Raw genomic sequence first — 13,260 nt, forward strand, 5'->3', positions numbered from 1 at the left:
CGGCTAAACTCATCTCCCTAAAACGGAAATTTCTCACTCCCAGAAATGGTGTCACATTAGCAAGAGCTCTGATCCTCTGCACGTTGGACTATTGCAATGTGCTCCTTCCAGGCACATCTAATTCCAACCTTGGAAAACTCCAATTGATGCAGAATAAAGCCTTACGGGCAGCACTCGGAATCAAAAAATGGGTTCATATTTCCCAGATCAGGACAGAACACCATTGGTTGCCTGTCAAAGCAAAAATTATCTACAAAACCCTTTGCATCACCAATAAATGTATCGCCAACAAAGCTCCTAAATACATCAACAATGTGGCTATTAAAAAAACTACCACCAGATCACTTAGATCCAATTCGAATTATTCCTTGGAAATCCCAAGATATAGAAGTGAGAGAGCTGGAAGCAGCAGTTTCAAAGTCCTACCTCCCAAACACTGGAACAACCTCCCGATAAAAATCAAAAATGAAGTCTCCTTCCATCACTTTAAAAACATCTATAAAAACGTGTCTCTTTAACCAACCGTAATGTACCCAACCTATGCCTGCTTTGATGTAACACCTGTTCCACTGTATATTACCATTGTTTATCCATGTATCTACTGATGTACTTAACCCATTGCTACTGCCAATTTGAAAGTATGTATTAAGATGTCTGTAACTACGCCGTGATACCTCAGGGTCTGGGCGTACAATAAATGTAATAAATAAAATAAATAAATAAGTGTCATATGTCTGCAACTCCCTGAGGCCCTATGTATATATCATTGGTCTCTCCTACTATTCGTCTAACCTACAGTTTCCAAGTGGTATAAGTATTGTCGTTCTGTAACGTGGGGGAATCATTTATCTTTCAGTAACATTTGTTTTGTTCGTTATGAAAAGGAGGAGTGTTCTGTGTGAGCCTCTCAAGTGTAATGCCCTTTTAAGATGGGGAGTGTTATGTGTGTCCCTCCCAAGTGTATTGCATTTTTAAGATGGGTCATGACTGTGTCATGGCCCGACCTAATAAAAGGAGCCCCTGCAGGCACGTGCAGCAGAACGGCTGCAGACTCCAACAATGGAAGTCCTGTGTCCGTCTCTCATTTCTGGCCTGCAGGCCTACACTGTGTGACCGCGGTCCTGGAATCCTGGCCTGCAGGCCCACACCGTGGGATCGTGGTCCTGCAGTTCCCTGCTGATCTGGGCTCCCCAGATCATCCTTGTGCCCTGGGACTACCCCAGGCACCCTCCGTCTCAGATGCTCCCGGCATCCATGGTGCCGCTGGCAGCCAAGAAGTGTCCACATGGCCTATCAGGGTCCCGCCCTGCAACAAGCATAAGTCCGGATGACCCCGGAAACCCAACAAGGTGCTGGGCCCGCCAGCGCCTATGAGGCCAGCCGTGTGCCCACAGCTGGCCCCGCAATATGCATGAAGTGACCTTCAGGAGTTCACCCTTTCTAGGGACTCTTCCAGAAATAAATGCGTGCATGCAGAAACAATGGTGCGTGCACTGAGGAGAACGACTTGGGACAAGGCCTACACACAGATGCAGATGTACTGTTCTCTGGGGGTACTCCTGAAGCAGGCTAATGACAGCCTGAATCTGGCCCAGGACGTTTCTGATTGGGGAGGAAGTGTGTACAGCACAGAACCTACCACACACGTATGCCCACATATGTAGCACTGGTCATTGGGCCGGATTTTCCAGGATCAGAGGTCCGGCAAAACATGTCTCCCCCGATCGAGGAAAACCAGTAACACCCTGACCCCCCTACAGGGTTGAATGTTTTTTGCTTGGTTTTGGTACGGAAGCGGGAATCGAAGACACGTCAACGAGGACAAAAGGCGTGAGACTAACCCACTAGACAACTTGAATGACTTGTTCAACATATATGTGAATATGCCTTCTAGGGTTGGACTCTACAGAACATATGTGAGCAATCTTTGTAGGTTTAAAAGGTAATCAATCACCTTTTAAACTTTGCTCGCAACATCGTAGGAAAAACTCCTCTCTTGTGTTATTTTACAGGCGTTAATTATCCCTTGCCAAAACGTCACTCCCCACCGCACCATGGCTGACCGCGGCTGGTGGGATCCCACAGTTGATCATTTCCATTTCCAGCACTGCATATGTAAATACCTTATGACTGAAATCATTACAGGCCCCGCTGAAGATGTGAGGGGCCCATTTCAACATGATGGTTGGATCCCGGCCCCCTTGCTTAGGGAAAAGCAGTCTGGCACACCTGTCGGGGGAATACATTATAACGGAGATAACTATAAGTTATCATGAGAGGGTCAGCCAGCTGAAACAATGAATGCATGCTGAATAGCTATGAATCCTTCTTTGTAAGCAAGTAGCTGACGTGGAGGAACCAGTTTTGAAAGGCAACCAGGAGATAAGAGTTCTGCTTCTTTCCCAAGTGGAAAAGACAGCCGGACGGGCTCCAGCAAATGCAGCTTGTAAGGCGAGCACTGCAAAGCGCACGCTGTAAGCCCAAGAGTGCAAGTCATATATAAAGGGATATATTGCTGTGTTATTAAATTGCTGACTGGCAATATGGGTGCAGTTGCTGGGGCCCCCGCTGAGGCTCGAGGACCCTTTAATTTGAAAAAGTTGAAAAGGCCCTGACGCCATCCCAAAAATTATCAAAGTCAGACGTCTCTATAGATCATAGTCACATGAATTATTGCACAAACAAATCCTTATAAGGGCCACATGTTGAAATGTGAACAAGAACCGTTCTTTGAATGCCAACCCATTATCCTCACACTACTAAGGCACCCACATTGCTGCTGACTGATTGGGTCATCACAAGTTGGGTGGTCTCCCGGCGGCAAATACACCGGGAGACCGGCCAAAGCAAATCGCATTAATGCAACTCGGTCCGGTGCTATTAGCGCCAGATCCCGAGTTGTGGTGGAGTGGTAAGTCCCCATTCATATTGGGTCCATTGGATTCAATGGGGCATTAGCGCCGCAGTAATTGGGTGGAAAGTCGGCAGATTTTCTCCAGGGCTGAGCTGGCGGAAATCTGCCGAGTAGTAAAGCGGCAGTAATAGCGTTACTGCCGCATTTCTACCGCCCAGCCCCACTTTTGATGAGGCCCTAAGTCTTTTAGCTCAGCATCCTGTGTAATTGGTTAGCATGCTGTGTACAAACAAAGGCGCCTTATTATGATTTTTTAAATGGTATCTGTGTCGCTGCGTTTTTTCGAGTGATAGACCCCCGCCGTAGTGTACGCACTGCGGCATTTTGCAACAGACACTGCGCTGGGAGGACAAAGCGGAACCTGCGACTTACAGTACGGACCATGTGGAGGCAATTAAAAATAATGACACCAAACATCCGGTAGCCATACACAGCCAGTCACAGGGGGATGTTCCAAGCAGCTCCACCCCCAGGGGGTTAGAGAGAGAGGGGGTGAGGGGGAGCAATTTAAATGATGGATTTCACATGCCACTAAATTGGACACTTTGAAACAATTAGACCAGTGGTCTTCAAACTGGGGGGGCCCAAAAGATGTCAAAGGGAGCCCCAGACTCTTTGAAAAGGCATTAAGATGACTGTTTTTGATGTAAGAAAAAGGACTAAGGTGACAGCTTTTAATAGAAAATATAAGCAGTAGAAAAGCTGCTTATATTTTAAAGAGCCTGGGCCTCCCCTGGACATCCTTTGGGCCACCTAGGGGAGGGGGGGGCAACACCTTGGTGGGGGTGACCAGAAACAATATTTTTTTAAGGGGGCTCAGTATAAAAAAGTTTGAATACCACTGAATTAGACTAACATGTATTTCTTAGTGCAATATAGCAAGAAGCTGCTTATATCGCTTTCAGCACGATCAGTTGTGGACATTCATAAATCTTATGTTTTTTAAATAGCGCCTAAAAGGTTTCTTACTTTCACCTTCTTGCTAACATGCTGCCTACATGCATGATCTTGGGTGCCTCTCTGAGACTATTTTGGAGGTTTATTCTTATGATTTTTAGTGTTAATATTGGTTACTTGTTTTCTGTTATTTGCGGTTTTTTCATTATGATTTGTAGAGTTCTTTGGATAAAAAAGGCGCTATATAAATAACTCCAAATAAATAAAAAAAACATTTTTAAAAAGAGATACATTTTTTTAAATGCATATAAACTTGTGTAAGACATCGATTGCAAGTTTCTTTTTAAAAATGGCATAATCTCTGTCATGTTTGTCATAGTTTATCTAGCTAACTAAGTGAATTCTTATATAGCGCACACTAACCCAGAGGTTTCAGGGCGCTTACATAACCGCAACGAACAAAAAACAGAAAAACGTTGCCAGTGCAACTATGGGACTAGATATGATAGTCATTCCAGGATGCCCTCTGATTGAGTTGATGGTTCAGTTAGACATTCAAAAGAAATGTTTTGCGCCATTTCCTGAACTGCTGAATGATGGAGCATTCCTTTATTTTTAAAGGAAGTGAGTTCCAAATGAATGGAGCACGTGCATTGAAGCTTGCCCCTCCAAGCTTTTCCAAAGCCATGCGTGGTTGAGTCAGCAGCATCTGGTCATTTGAGCGCAGGGACCGTTGTGACATAGCTTTTTTAATTCTTGATGCAAGGTAATCTGGTGCTTCACCTGTAAAGGCATTTAAATACCAAGACTGAGCCTTTGAAATTGATACGTTGCTCTATGGAAAGCCAGTGTAGCTTCTTTCGATATTCCGAGATGTGAGTTTGGCGACTGAGACCGCAGACGGCTCTAACTGTGCCGTTCTGTAATACTTGAAGTCTCCTAATGTTGCCTTTAGATGTTCCTCGGAGAAGCCTGTTACAGTAGTCTAACGCTGTGTTGATTATAGACGCTGCTATATATATGGCATATATGTACATAATATGGCGTTATTAACCCGTTCCACGGGCTATACTGGGGTAACGACTCGGCAGCACTAGTTAAAGTCCTGGGCGAAGCAAGGGCATTTAACAAGGGTCATTAATGCCATTAGCATCCCGGGTTACCAAAGCAGTAACCGGTGGGGGTTAAAAAAAAAGATTTTTCATTCAAAGAATTGGACACCTGCAGGGTCCCGTTCATTGAATGCAAATACTGTGCAAAGATGGCCACCATGGTTGAGGAATGTGGGGCTCCATACGGAGCCCCTCTTCCCTTTCCATGGCAGCCAAACAGATCAAGGGGAGAAGCTGCAGCAGCAACCGCCATCACAGCTAACAGATAAGTGGGCATTGGAGTGTGGGGGCAAAATGACTGCATCAACAGTGGTGGGGGAGGATGGCGGCCTAGGGAGCCGGCAATCAGGCGGCTTGGAAGCCGGGCTAGATCTGGAGTGTGTTTCTAGCCTCCTGATTGGCCGGCAACCACCCACAGGGTGCTAATAATATACTGAGCATTTATACAACCTATAATGGACCTTTAAGAGAGCCTACATGGATTATTAATCCTTTCTGCTGTTAAATGGAGTACTGTACGGCCATCAATGTTAATACTACATCTGTCACGATACTGTTACGATATCCCTTGAAAATGAGAAAAAGTGCACATTTAGGGAAACTCAGGATAAGTCATGAGTGGAAGGAAAGGTTTTCAGAACGTTGCGGAAGTTGTGAGTTGAGTTGCAAAAAAGGCACAAAGTGGGGTGTGCAGGCAGGTTCTGACTCAACTGTAAGCTGCATGCACCCCAGCACCGCAGCACACGAAGAACAGCACTGTGCTCCACACAGCCAAAAAATGCCACCCTTTGTGGCTGCAAGGATGAGCGTGCCGCATACCATCATGGAGCGTTCAGAATATGCCTCAGGCCACCACAATCATTACCTGATTCCATGTGAATCCTGTTTGCATGTGAGTATCTCAACAATGCTGCAAGCACACCTGGGTTTGCTCCACTTTTAATTTGTGACTTGTGGATCATGTATGATTTATCGGGGTGTCTCGATCCTGGGTGTTTCAGCATTTGCTCTGCTGCCCCAATTTTGGGCGTTTCTCCATCTGTCCAGGTATCCAAATTCTGGGTCTGCCAACCTTAGCTCCCCTAAAACTCTGCCACTTGGTTACCCAATATGACGAACCATTGATATACACTGCTGTTGTCTCGGATTTGTGCGCTCTCTCCCATTAGCCGGGTGTCCCAGACTCGGCTGTCTTGCACTCGCTACTGGTACGTAACTGTATTAGACACAGCACAAACAACAAGGCCTGGCAAGACGCCGGACCTTCGGGTTCACTAAGAACCAGTCACCATACCTAGGATGTACTCATACGTCCGTTAGTACAGAACTTGATGCAGCCGCACTCTGAGAAGGTTCCAACAACAAGCAATTGCAGACCCAGCAAGACACAAGGATGGCCATAACGCTGATGCTGGACCGGGCTCATGAGCACCAGCCATAATTCTCAGGGACGTAGTGGTAGGACATACGGAACTGAACTGGATGCAGCAGTATTCCAATCAGCAATTCTAGTCTCAATATGATACAGGGGCGACCATAGCCTAATAGCCAGAACCCCTAAGAGAAATACTGACACCCGACGGGCAATGGAAGGTCATCTGGAACAGGGTCTCCCTCCAATCCACACAGATACTCAAACACACCAATATGCTAACTCTCTCCTCTGCGCCAACAAACAATAGAAGGCAGCCGTACCCGTCGATCTTTTCTGCCTAGCTGCACACATACTTACACACCTCCATGATCACCTCAACAGTCTTTAGAGCGCAGCTACACCCCACAAAAATGTGCCTACCTGCACACATAATCCCATTCACAAACTCCACAGCTGCAGCTTCCCAAGTCCAATTGGCCTTGCTGCACACATTCTACTGATCTCACACAACCACTGCACCATGCCTAGCACTAGAATGGAGCTACACACCACTTAATCCACCTTGGCTACACACATACCGAGTGCACCCAAGCACTATTTACCACACTACTCTCTCCACTGACCTGGACTACGGTCCACAAGGGCGTTCAACCCTCCACGCTTTGGAATCATACCAACGGTAAAAGGCGCCATACAAATGCCCAATAACATAACATAACATATGAGGTTGCAGGTGCAAATCTGAGATGCTCCTGGGCATCTCCTGATTTGCTCCAGTGTACATGTTTATAAGTCAGGCCATAGTTGCCACATATGATTTGTCGAACACCTTTAAAGGGCTAATTATTCAGTATTATTAATAGTAGTATTTTTAGGGTATTTATTGAGCATGGACCTAGCTTCGGGAAGCAACAGAGCGCTTTACAATCATACAGGTAGGAACATGTTTAGGAAGCAGAGAAGCAAGGGAGTGGGGATCTAACAACAAGGGAGGGAGGGCACCTGTCAGCAAAGAATCTACAAGTAACCAAGGGAGGAAACAGTCAGGATCAGACCACCCAGTCTCAGGCATGGTGGGGAGAGCAGGGTGTATGGACGTAGGTGTTAGGGAAGAGCCATTCCTTGAAGAGCAGGGTCTTGAGCTCCTTCCTGACCTGTAGAAGCAAGGGAGTGAGTTGAATGTTGATGGGGAGGAGATTCCAAAGTCTTGTGGCGTAGCCAAAAAAGGCATGTTTTATGGTTTTACCTTCCTTCACTGGCAGAGTTCAAGTCTGCACATGTCTTTACGTCTGGTGGATTGGAGGCCTCCAGAGATACTGAGTTTCTAAGTGAGGTAGCTTGGGGACTTCAGGGTGACATCCTTGTAGATGATGCTGCAGGAATTGAAGATGATATAGGCTTTTCAGCGGGAGCTAGTGCAGTTTGATGAGGGTCGGGGTGATGTGATCGAATTTGCAGAGTTCTTTGATAAGTCATGCTGAAGCATGTAGGACACATCCCAGAGTACCAGGGTGTTAGCTGGAAGGTCTTCCAAAATGGCATTGCCACCATCCAGGTAGGAGAGGACCAACGCTTGGACAGCAGATCTGAAGTTGTTTTCTGGGATGAAGGGCTTGATTTTCCATAGGAGAGAAAGTTGGTATCAAGCCGTTTGTGTCCTCTTAACTATGGGCTTTTTGAAGGAGAGGTGTTTATCAATGTCAAATGCATGTGACCAGCTGGGGTGTGAGGCCCTTGAGGTATATAGCAGAGAGCCAGGTCTGAATGTCCAAGTGTTCAGTGTTGTTGGTCAGCAGTAGGAATTAAGTCTCGGAAGGCTTGAGTTAAGTACTGGACATCCACGACTGTATCAATGAGAGGCAAGCCTTGAGTGAGTGGATGTCTTTGATGGAGGATATTTTGAGGTGGAGCTGTGTGTCATCTGTGGATTGGTGGATGTGGATGTTATGTGGAGCGAGGAGGGTTCCAAGTGGCTCCATTTAAAGATTGAATATCACAGAGGAGAGAATGGATCCTTGCGGGACTCCACAGGTGATGGGTAGAGTTTGTGATCTGGAGGAATCCATTTGTACAAACTGGTGTCAATTAGCAAGGTAGGATTTGAACCAGCTGAGGAGGATCTCTCAGATCCCCACGCAGTGATGTAGATTGTCAGAGAGTGTTTGGTGGTCTACTGTGTCAAATGCGGTTCTATGTGATTATATTGTGACCGATTATAGAGAGGTATTTTTCAGAGACACATTTGCATCGAAAAAATACCCCTAAACCCCTCATTTCTCTGTGCCCCATGCCAAAACCTGCACCTGCACGTTTAAACCCGTTACCCCATCCCATATACATTTTTAAAACAATTCGGTCTTCTTTCACTGTAATTGGTTCACTGAAAAAAAACTCTGTTTTTTTTCCACTGAAATTACTATATACCGTCAAATGCTGCTGATAGGTCAGGGAGAACCAGGAGGAAAGGATGGCTAATAAGCTGGCAGAAATAGTTGTATGTTTTTGTTAGGCTTTTGTGTGGGACAAGGTTAAAAAAAGATATAACTAGTGTGTCACAAGTGATAATACTACTGAATTTATAACCAGTAGTAAAAATGTGTTGTGTGGGCTATCACCTGGGCTTCTGATATTGAAGACCGTTGATCTTTGCTGCAACCCATAAACTGTAAACCTAGAGACATATGGCCCCCTTCAGCAATTACCTGCTGTCAACCCAGAATCAAGAACAAATAACCCAAACTTTATCCAACAACTAAAGTTTCCTCTGTCCCCAACGTCTGACTAGCTGTTCCACTCATAGTCATATTTCTTTTCATTGCTTTCTAGGTTGGAATCGCTGCACAGTTAAAACCACTGAATGTGATGTAATGTACCTGCTGCAGCTGCTACTGTTTATGTATATACTTGTTGTAATGACAAGCACTCAATAAACAAAGTTTAAACATTTTTCTTTTTTTAAACGTTGTGTGGGCTGAATGAGTGGTGTGAACATGATCACAAATTATTAAAATATCTGATTCTAATAACCAGGGAAATTATTAGATTAGGTTTCTGGTTTGACATCACTAGCTTCATTTTTATTAGACAGCCATCAAACCTCACTACAAATACATATACAGATTAATATATAAAATATGAAAAAATAACATTATAGATTACTTCTGGAGAGTAGTTACAGGTAATTGGGCACATCAAACTGGGGAAGGCACCGGGGGAAGATGGCTTTACCTCAGGCTTTAATAAACAGTTCTGGGGTGTATTGGCCCTCCAAACAGCTCAAGTGTTTAATGTGATCAAAGATGTGGGAAAGATTGCGGGCTAAATGTGGCAAAAAAGTCTCCCAATTCTAAGGCGGTGACACAAAGTGACATTTGTCATGACACGAAGGCCCACAGCATTAGAAAAGGTAATGCTGATTGGCAGTCTGGGACTAGCTTAATAAATAATTGAAGTTTCCATATTCCATATTGAAAGAAAACATAGGAAATGCAATGGCTGTAATTATGAAATCAAATTTGAAAAGGTGCCTGGCTGGTGTGGCAATCCTTCAGTAAAGAGAGATTACACATGGATTTAGGAATCTTCCAAAGGATATGGTAGACAAACAAATCATTGAAGCAATTCAATTATCTGAGTTGTTTTTCGCCCATAGTACTGGTGCTCAGACATGACTACTCTGTCAGATTATGTGTGGACTTGAGAGGTCTAAATGCAAACGTTTTGTGGACTGTCACCCACTGCCCAACATAGGAGAACTACTTTGTTAAAATGGATGAGCTAATATGTTGGAGTTAATCACTCGCCCATCCAACGTTGTCCAGCAGACTTTAGAATCAAGGGGATGTTTGTACAGGTAGAAGCTTGTAAATTCGGACTTGGGCTATAGCTTGTTATTAAAATGTAGTAATCGTGCGAGACGGTAGAGTTGATGAGACTGGTACTTTAATCTGTCTAGCTTCTTCATTGCCATCTACCCGTCCTTCCTCTAGTCAATTGACTCATCCACAATGCTCACACTCTAGACAGCTGTCCAAGGTTGCATAAACCCTCACCTTTGGTGATGACATCATACGATGTCCAGCGGAAATGGGATATAACAAATTCTTTGACAAAGAACTCCATAGGTCAGAAGTGGAGTTTTAGGAGGTCTTTGCGGCCAAGTTTCATAATTTTGGTCTTGAACTATTAAGCTGTTCTAGCCTAGCAGGTTTCAATGGATTTGAGTCCCTCTGTTGCATAGGTTAAATGATTTTCTTTTCCTGTTTTATGCAGATATATTTGCATGTTATAGGTGTTATTAGTGAATGTGTTCTTGTAGTTGATGAGCATGGAGCAGGTCCACGAAGGGTGCATGATTTGAAGGCAATGGCGAGAATAAGATGCACCAGCTGCAGAGGGGGCATGCTCATGGAACCCCTTTCTTCTATGTTGTGCCCCATGCTGATTCCATGATGGTTTTAGGGAAAAGGTGTGGTTGGAATTGTCAATCACAACTATCTATGATCTGGTGCAATTTGATGTATGTCTGAAATTGGTGTATCACTAGGGTCACCAGTACTTCTGTGACCCAGGGCAGGCCTGCAGTGGCAAGTAGTTGGTGTGGCCTGCATGTTCGAGTGGATCCTTATGAACAGTGGTGTTAATGAGTATTTCGGGGCTCTGAGAAAATTGCCTGACTGACATGAGTGTAGGATATATTTATGGGGCAACAATTAATGCAGGGAGGCCAGCCTTCCAATCAAGAGCACAACAATTGAGCAACGACGTAGATTCTGCACAAACTCTGCATTTGAAACACATAACGCCTCAGTGCTCTCTCACCCGTTTTGCAATAGGCAAGCCAAGAACCTGGCTGGTGCGCAGAAAGTATATCATTTATTTTCCTTTATTCAATAGACAACATCCTTATATACACAATAGTTATCAAGAGGCCCGCCACCTTACTCCGTGGCATAAAGCCATTCCTTTCTGTCAAAACTTCACATTACACACAAGTTGAAAACCCCAGTTGAAAACAAAGTTTGTCTTTGGCAACGAAAGATCACATAATCTCAAAAACACTACATGCACAGTTTTCATTGAGATCTCTAGTCCCCACTGGTCACTTGTAAAGAGAAACACAATTCTAGAGAATACTTCAGGTGATTGGGTCACTCACAAGAATACCCCCAATGTAATATAATCAATGCAGCACCCTAGAGCAGAGAGAGAGATTGTGCCGGTACGATAAGAATGGTGCCGGTAAGCCTACCGGCACAGTTGTTACCAGACCAGCACACTCTGAGTCTGCAGGCGACTGCCATCCCGCCTGCCAGGCTTGACCTAGCAGGCGGGACAGCAGCCGACCGCAGGTTTTCCGGTGAAGCACCGTCACCGTTATTAACGGTGCTGATGTTTCCCTCATCCCTATTCCTATGGCACTCAAATGGGAATGGGGATTTAAATTTTTCCAGCACCTGACTTCCAGAAACACTGGGGTCGTAATACCCTAGTGTTTCCGTGGAGCCAGGCACCGGAAAAAAGCATGAGTCTGGCGGCAGCCTGCCGGTTTTACCAGCAGGGCTACCGCCGGACTTGTAATGAGGCCCAGTGTAATTTGTATGTGGCTTAACTTAAATACATGTAGCACTTTTCTGTTGAGCTAAATAATAAACATTCTCGCAGCACTTTATATCTGACCACCTGGCGCACTTTTCATTTCTCGCAATGTTCCAGCGCAACAAACTTTTAATAACAGACTCTTCTGAATAGATGATGAAACCCTTTCCTTTGTCACTACGCAGTGAAAATGTCCTCCTTCTATTTGGAGTTGCTTATTCACTCTCTGTGGAGAGAGTGTGCTTTTAAATCAGTTATGTTCCCTTTACTTAACCCAGGAGGTACTTTTCTGTACAGCACAGACCCATAGATTCAGTTTACCATTTGGTCCCCCTCTGCTTGAATGCAGGAATCAGTGTTCAGGGAATGTTGAATAATTTGGAATTTTGTTTTTAAATGTTCCCTTCCCCTCTAGGGGATTTCTGGAGTTGGTAAAAGTGTAATAGGTGAGCCACAATTACTTTAATGACTACATTGTTATTCACACTTGGAAAGATGTTGAAGAATTCGAATTTCCCCAAGATCTCCCCAGTGTCCGTTGACTATCTGGGAATTAGTTAAATTATTCATTAATAAGAAATGCTAGGGATCTACTTCTTTATGCCCACCCCATTAATAGGAGGACGATATCAATTCAAACATATCCCCATGAATGGTTTCTTCTGTTGGACTTATGTACTTACATTAAATCTGTTTGGGTTTGTGCACAGGAGAAGTCGGCAGGCATCCTGGGTCATCTCATTAGGAGCAATAGGACCTGGTTATGGATGGAACTCTAAAAGCATTTCTCCTGCCTTTCCTGGTCTCTGGATATGAATGACCCAAGCCTCAAAACATCTGTCCACCTCTTGTTCTGGATGGCCACAGCCCTTCTTCTGGTTCTGACCAGATTTTAGTGCCACCTTCCTTCTTGCCTTCTTGTCTCCATCAGTCAGTCCCCTTTTCCCGATGTGCGTCTAGTATTAAGATCTCCTAACCACACCACAAAAATACCCAAATTATGAGGTGCCAGTTCATTGGTTGATACTCCTGATTGGGAAACTCTTGTCCCCCTAACAAGGCCTAGCCCCTTCAATTTGATTGGTTCACATGGGTCCAGGCCCCATCCTAGGAGTTCTTGCTCCACCCATATGAAATTGCATTTCTGAACAACTCAGATATGAGTTTAAAAATCTTCAACGTGCCATTTTTTTCTAATTTACAAATAAGGATTGCAAGCCGCATATTTCTAAATTGGTCCGATAGTGCCTGTCGCAATTACCTGTGTCTGGCGTCAGCACATGGTTTCATGTGGGAATGGCAGATTTCTGTGATTTCGCCTGAATGGACTTCAGTTAAAATCTTGACATTCTACAGACAGGTAT

Source organism: Ambystoma mexicanum, chromosome 4p (genome assembly GCF_040938575.1).
Source record: "Ambystoma mexicanum isolate Mex_15411 chromosome 4p, UKY_AmexF1_1, whole genome shotgun sequence".
Lineage (NCBI taxonomy): Eukaryota > Metazoa > Chordata > Amphibia > Caudata > Ambystomatidae > Ambystoma > Ambystoma mexicanum.